The sequence below is a fragment of the Diuraphis noxia genome, unplaced genomic scaffold, assembly GCF_037042655.1.
Source record: "Diuraphis noxia isolate RWA-SAM2 unplaced genomic scaffold, SU_Dnox_SAM2 contig0003, whole genome shotgun sequence".
Taxonomy (NCBI): domain Eukaryota; kingdom Metazoa; phylum Arthropoda; class Insecta; order Hemiptera; family Aphididae; genus Diuraphis; species Diuraphis noxia.
In genome coordinates, this window is record NW_028301713.1 from 38,158,825 (window position 1) to 38,167,434 (window position 8,610).

At 32.6% G+C, this 8,610-nt stretch overlaps 1 pseudogene; it reads left to right on the forward strand.

Moving 5' to 3' along the window:
* Positions 1–6,194: 6,194 nt before the first annotated feature.
* On the forward strand, positions 6,195–8,610 carry LOC107164920 (uncharacterized; annotated as a pseudogene).

Sequence of the window (8,610 nt, forward strand, 5' to 3'; positions counted from 1 at the left end):
AGACCAATTCGCACACATCACAAGTTTCCGAAGACAACTCTACATAAACCCCGAAGATTTTTCTAAACTCCCCGGATCGATCACGATTACCTAAGATAATACCACCTACCGTATATTTATTACCGACGACACTGTTACTTGCTTCCTATGCAAAAGAACAGGCCACGTGTCATCATCATGTAAAACGTCATATACCAGCTCAATTTTACCCGAGATCACAGGCACTTCAAATAAACTAACAGCCACAGATAACATTACTCACCATACTACTGGAAAACTCCTGAATATCAACGAGAAACCTAATGAAGGTCACACGACATGTACTAATTTATTTCTACCTGAAAATATGGACACCCAAAATGATGATTCAATCATACTCTACACATATCACTCTACTTCTGAGATAACCCCTAATATCAAGGAAACGCCTAATCAAGATAATGACACTTCCAAGCTAAACTTAAATTCCACAAACATGTCGGAACCACAAGATCACCAAGTCATTAAAAAAAGACCAGCGCCCGAATCCACATTTCCCTCATCCCCACTATCACCCTTATCCTCTTATTTTAATATGGAAACACATGATATCCCACAAGGACAAAATAAAACTACTGAAGAAAAAAAAATAACAAAAAAAAACTAAAATCCGATCTAGATCTTCCTCATTCACACGTAGCAATACAGAAAAAATAGACGAACAACTTGAATTAGCATTTGAAATTTTTCTTCAAAATGAAGTTTCATCTATCAACAAAGACTCTCTCAAATACATACTCGAAAATTTCTCAAACAAAAACATAAATATTCATGATTTATGCAACCAAGTCGGATCAAATGCAACCAATATACAGAACTTAATCGAACAAATTAGACCCATATTAACAGACCGCAGCATAAAAACTTAAATAACTAAGCTATCAAACCTCCTTTTTCAAAGCATTCTACCTTCCGAAAACTAAAAAAAAAAAAATCTATACCATTCTCTATGACCTTATTTATACAATGGAACATCAACGGTTTTTATAAACGTTCTGTCGTGACCGTGAAGTTGGCCCTTCAACTATGTTAAAACATTTTGAAAATTATGCTCAGAGTTAGCAAGTAGTTTGCAAGAATTTGCAAGTTCAAATTATGGAAGTTATCGGAAATAATGATACTGCAGAGCAAACTTCACGCAGCCCTTCAAAGTCAACCCAGAAACTTCAAACCGGTTTTAAAACATTTCCTACAGTTAGCACAAGTTTGCAAGTAAGTTATTCGGCCAGGGCGAGCTTTCAAAGTTTTGTGCCCAGGCCCTCAAAGTCAACCCAGAAACTTCAAACCGGATTAATATATAAACTAATGGTTTTTACCTATGCGTATGAGCGGTCACTGTAAGTAGCGTCCCATTCTTAATTTTTTATGTAAATTGCGGGCCAGGTATATTTTGTACATACGTAAATTGCGGACTGGGATATATTTTATACATACGTAAATTGCGGCCTGGGTATAGTTTTGCATGTATACCTACCTAAATATTTTTTATTCATAAGTAATAATTACGTCTAAGGCTTTTTTTGCAAAATCAATATTTTCCTTCTCATTTTTCAGACTTAGGACTGTCAATATAATTGTATAGATAATGGATAATAAATTTGAATAAAATTGAAAAAAAAATGTAAACTGTTGAGCAACGTAAAACCTCGTGCGTAATATCTTCGATCAAATGCAGACTGGCTGCTAGTAATATTATATTAGTGAACATATTATTATTATCCAGATCGACCAATCAAAGATTAATACTTATCTTTAAATTGTACTGTCAACCGGAAATCAGAATATTCCAGGACACAATTTACGTACATTCCAAATATTTCCGGGACGCAATTTATGTATGTTTTAAAAGTACATGGGCCGCAATTTACATAGTAGTACATGACTATGACCTTTTTTGGGGGACGCAATTTACCAACTCCTCGTATGAGATCGTGATGCAAAAGGTGGTTACATACAGGTATACTAATTCTGCTCGTGCCGATGCTATCGATAGACTCGTCGATATTAACGTAGTCATTGTTATGACGAACGATAATGTGATTATCGCTTTTATTCAATGTGTACGGAACAATATTCATTTCATCATAATTATACATTTAAATTGTAAAAGAATAACTAGAACTGCACATAACTGCACATGGTCGGTGTCTTAGGTGGCAGTGCTGCTAAAAATACAATACCTAGTCATAGGTCATATTCATGTAAAAGCCGCCACTGTAAACAAGTCACGTTGCTAACCAAACTAATTTACACCAACAAAAAAAATTTTACCATTCATTAATATATCTGTAAAGATAACCCCGCTACCACACCAATATCTTCGAGACGATTACTTCAAGAAAGTAGGTATCGGAAAAATAATGAGTTTTACATCGATAAAAGAATATTACAATATTATATAATAAGTAATAGCACATAATATTTTTATCAATTAGGGTCTAGCCACAATATTTTTTTTTGGCAGATCCGAATAAACCACCCGGGTAGACCGGAAAAACAAATCACATTATTTCTAATCATAGGGGTCACAATAGAGCATGTGGTAGGGCACTCGAGTGGGATCCTAATCGGCGGAATGTATGAACAAAAGACATTATATTATACCACACTTGACACTGTCCGTTTTGTGCCTGTTAATTTGCTTGCCGCGTTTGGAAAATGGACCAAAAAAAAGTATGTTTTCGTATATTGAATTATACCTTTAAAAAACCTAGAAATAAGAAAATAATAAAGAAATTATCATAAGGATTGTCTTTAGTTTAATAATAAATAAATAATAATACATTGTACGATTTTTATTAAAATATTATTAAGGGAAGGTTAAAATGACAAAAACTTGAGTTGGTTGAGACTTAAAACCAATTTTAAGCTTACTCAGCCATTATTTTATATGTAATAGGCAAATTCCTTTAAAAACCTAACCCTGATCATAATTACTAGGGCTGAGAATTTCTAGTTTTGTCATATTTGTCTAGAAAGGGGACAGAACAAGGTGAGTGATATTTAAATATATTTCATAACACAAGTAAGTTACACTAACAATTTCATTATGTATATCAGAATCGTTTTTCATATAGGTACAATGATTATTTAATTAAAATTTAACACAACCATTACACTGAATCTCTAGATCAGTGGTCTTCAACCAGTGGGTCATGAACGTAAGTTTTAAAATTGGGTCGTGATACCTAAGTCTTTTTTTTAAAATAAAATTTAAGATTAATATTAATAGATACAAATTATTTTATGTTAGAAATTCATAAAAAAGTTTCTTTTTAAATCTAAGATAAGAAAATTTAATACAAGATTCCTTACAAGTTTTTCAATCTTTATCACAAAAAAAAAAAATGTCCACCGTAAATTATATTAACATTTTTATAAGCATTTGAAATTTAAATTTTTACAACATTGGATTTTCACTGGATTTCACATTTAGTGATTTTCTTATTTTGGTGTAACTCTAAAACAAATGACCGCAGATACTTGAAATTTTCAATGAATGTTTAAATAGGCATTTTATATATTTGATATAATTTTCAAAACATTAAGATTTGTTTTAAGTTGTTTACTGACATTTTACTATTTCAACTTTTTTGGTTTTTTTTCTATAAATATCGATAAAAATTTATTTGTTTGGTAGAAAAGCTTGAAAATTTAATACAAGGTTTCTAACATATTATTTTTTCAGGAGTTATAACAAAATGTTAAATACTTTAAAAATATGCAAAATTTAATTTTTTTTTTTATTAATAATAATTATTGAATTTGTTATTGGTGTAATTTAAGAAATTGTAAATTAACAGAAAACTAAGTAATCAAAAATAAAAATTAGGGGACTGAATCACGCAGCCATTGAGTGACCGATCAATTAAAAAAAAAAAAAAAACGTTTTTTTTTTTTAATTGCAAACTAATTTTTATGCATGTAATAAAATAATCTATCATTTAGTTGTATATGTATATTTTAAAATGGTATGATTGTACCACACTGTTCTATTGACCATTAATGGTAAGATATATTTCCCCATTACATATTATTAGGTGATATTCATTAAGAACTTGCATGGTACTTTTTGATTGTGTTTAAAATTGTTTAAGTACATTTTTTTCAACAGTATTTTACGCTTTTTACATTTTTTTTTTACAGTTTTATATGGATTTAGCTTTGTCGGAAAATTTACATAATTTTTTGGAATTTGTTAAAAAAACATAAAAATATTTTTAAACTTAATAAACATAACGTAAAACAACGTAGAAATTAACTTAAACAATTATACAAATTAAAATTAATAAAAAGTAAAATATTTACATCTATCAAATTTAGATTTTTTTTAAATACAGATTTGATATTGATTTGTTTTTAATAAATATAGATTTTTAGTATAAATTTAGATTTTCTAAATTGAATATAAATTGTTTAGTTAAATATAGATTTTTTTTATTAAATACAAATTTTTATCAAAAAAAACAGTTTATATTGTTTTTATTCACAAATATATTTTTTATCATAATATATAGATTTTTTTTATAAAATTTAGATTTTCTGTGTTGAATATAAATTATTTTATCGAGTATAGATTTTTTTTGAGAATGGACTTGCAAACTCTTGCTAACTGTAGGAAATGTTTTAAAACTGGTTTGGAGTTTCTGGGTTGACTTTGAAGGGCTGGGCACAAAACTTTGAAAGCTCGCCCTGACTGAATAACTTACTTGTAAACTCTGAGAATGGACTTGCAAACTCTTGCTAACTGTTGGAAATGTTTTAAAACCAGTTTGGAGTTTCTGGGTTGGCTTTGAAGGGTTGCGTGAAGTTGGCCCTGTAGTATCATTATTTCCGATAACTTCCATAATTTGAACTTGCAAATTCTAAAAATAGTCTTACAAATTCTTGCAAACTACTTGCTAACTCTGAGCATAATTTTCAAAATGTTTTAACATAGTTGAAGGGCCAACTTCACATACGTCGTTCTGTCGGCATCAATCGCATTATATACGATCTTCAACCTTCAATACTATGTCTCAAGGAAACCAACCTTAAGAGCAACCACTCAGCAAGTATCAAAAATGACACCGGTTATTTTAAAAACAGAGCCGATACTCTCAGGGCAAGCGGGGTAGCTACTTTCATCAAAGACACCATCGATTCTGAAAATATACCAATTATCTCTGATCTCGAAGCCATCGCAACCTTAGTCAAATTTAAAAAACCTTTATGTATATGCAATATATACATCCCCGATACCAAAATTTTAACCAAGCAACACCTAAAGAATATTATTAAGCAGCTACCTAAACCATTCGTCATTTTGGGTGACTTCAATGGGGCCGCATGGGGATGCAATTATACAGACCACAGAGGCCATATGGTCGAAGATTTTTTAGAAGAAGAAACACTCATTCTACTAAACAACAATGAACCTACTAGACACAATGTCTCAAATGGAAATTTTTCTGCAATAGATCTGACAATCACTTGCATCAACTCCACTACTTTATTTGACAGGCAAGTACTTCCAGCCTACAGCGATAGCGACCACTGGCCCATTAAAATTCAGTACCAAAGCCACCTCGAGGGGAAAAAATGCTTCACAAAATGGAACCCTAAAAATTCTAACTGGGAACTCTTCTCTGAAAAAATTGAATTCGAATTAAATCAAAACCCATTAGACTTAAACTTATACGGCAATCAACTAGAAATGGACACAATAGTTAGAAAATTCACTGACATTATTATAGAAGCAGCTAACTTATCAATTGGACTTAAAACATATAAAAACATCAAAAAATATGTTCCATGGTGGAACAAAGAATGTTAAGACGCTATCCATCATTGATCACATTCAGCTTAAAAAAAAACAGATCTACAGCGCGCTTTATCGCAAAAAAAAAGTAAAACATTATCTTGGAAAAATTGTACGTCATCTATAAAGCACAAAATTCCCCCAAACATCATATGGAATAAAAATATAAAATAAACTCCATCAGAGGCAATAAATTCAACATCAACCCTGATAACCTAACCAAGAAAAAATAACATCTTCACAAAATGCCTCTGAAGCTTTCGTAAATTATTTCCATAAAAACAATAACGACGAGAATTACAATTCTGACTTCATAACCCTCAGAAACTCCTCTCCAGATATCCCCACATCATCAATGGACCAAAACAATGAACACTTCAACAAACCAATAGACATCTCAGAACTACTTGCTGCACTTCAAAGCTGTAAAAGCAAAAGCCCCGGCCCTGGTAACATTCCGTACTCATTTATAAAAAAATCTCCCTCCAATAGGAATTAAAACCATCAATGAAATATATAATAGCATAGGGTCCCTGGGGTTTTTCCCTAACCAATGGCGCCATGCATTTGTAGTTACTAGTTCCCATTCCAAAACCCAACAAAAATAAATTCGACATCGAAAATTATAGACCTATATCACTGATTAACACACTAAGTAAACTAATAGAAAAAATAATAAATAAACGACTAATCTGGATCTTAGAATCAACCAAACTACTTACCAAAGAACAATGTGGCTTCAGAAGAAACCACTCAACATTAGATGCATTAACTTCATTACACACTGATATTTGCTCAGCGTTCAGACGTAATCATCATCTCATCACAATAGCCTTGGACATAACAAATGCATACGACACTGTATGGAAAAAAAGAGTATTGACAATTCTCCATTTACGGAAAATAAACGGCAACCTCCTCAAATTCATAAAAAACTTCTTAGCAGACCGAACATTTAGTGTCAAAGTCAACGACAAGACCTCATCAACACACACCATTGAAAATGAACTTCCACAAGGGTCTATACTTAGTGTCACTCTCTTCCTGGTAGCAATAAACAACATATGCAATAACCTACCTAAACCAGCCAAATTCATTCTCTTTGCCGATGACTGCATCATATATTGCAGTAGATCACAAATTATAACTACTACTCTTTTCCTCCAACAAGCACTCGATTCTCTTGCCAGGTGGTCTTCTGAAACTGGTCTCAGTTTCTCTTCCACCAAAACACAGTGTATTGTTTTCATTAAAAAGAAGAAGGACCCCCTACCAATATTAAATTTAATGAATACACAATTTCCTTTTGCAAATAGTATTCGAATTGTGGGCCTCATCTTTGACCACAAACTCACTTGGAGACCTCACTTAAAAATTAAAAACGGAATGCCAATCAAGAACTAAGACGTTAAAAATACTTGGGAATAACAACTGGGATGCGGACACAAACAGCCTAATCACAGTCTACAAAGCCCTCATTCTATCAAAAATAGACTAAGGAGATATAATCTACAATTCAGCAAAAAAAAAGTGCTAAGTACCCTAGAACCCATACACAATCAAGGCATACGTTTAGCCATAGGAGCCTTTAGGACGAGCCCAGTTGACAGTATACTCTACTACGCAGGAGAAGCTCCCCTCCACTTCAGACGCCAAAAACATATCTTAAAATATGTAACTAAAATTAAAAATCTGCCTGATCACATGACCAACCATATTCTTCACAACCCATTACCCCCTAATCTATCACCCTCTAGAATAACATTATTTGAAAACTTTAAAACTATTAGTGAAAACCTATTCTTCCAAGCACAAACACTAGGTAAATAAAATTCAACCGTCTCACCCTCCCTGGCTCTGGTCACCAATCATTAACACCAAACTGACTGAATACTGCAAACAAAACACTGACAATTTAATTATACGAAACCAGTTTCTGGAAATAATACACCAACAATTCCCAGAATACACCCAAACTTACACCGATGCCTCTAAAAATACAAATGGTGTGGGTTTCTCCGTCATCGAAACCAGGAAAATCATCTTTCCCAACTACTGCCTTCCACTAGTATATATACAGCCGAAACTTACGCTATTTATGAAGCATTAAAAATTGTCTTATCTTTAAACCCGGAAAATTGCAGCATTATCATCAGTGACTCTCTGAGCGCCCTCTTGTCAATATCAAACCCCTATTCAAAAAACGAGCTCGTCCAACATATCCAGAAACTAATATCTGAAATAAATAGACAAACAAGCTTCATGTGGGTCCCCTCTCACATTGGGATACCCGGAAATGAGAAAGCTGACTCTATAGCCTATGAAACCACCATATCTCCTTCCTCCACAAAGATAAACACACCAACCTCATCCGAAAATGTCAACATATACATCATAAATTAATTGAAGAATGGAAAAAATTCTGGTCTAACCTACCCCTCTCTAACAAACTGAGAAACGTAAAATTATCTATTAAAAAATTAAAATATCCTCCCAACACTAAACGAAGAGATGAAGTAAATATTACTCGAGGTAAAATAGGCCACTCACATTTAACTCATGCTTATCTCATAAGAAAAGAACCAGCCTCAGTATGCGATACTAGCAATGAGACACTAACACTAGAACATATCATCATAAATTGCACCGTATACACGGAAGCCCGCAAGATCCTCAAAAACCCCACCTCACTCCATCAAGCACCCAATGAAGACAATACGGACACAATCAATGTATTCTTCCATAGCATAAACATAAGTCATAAATTGTAA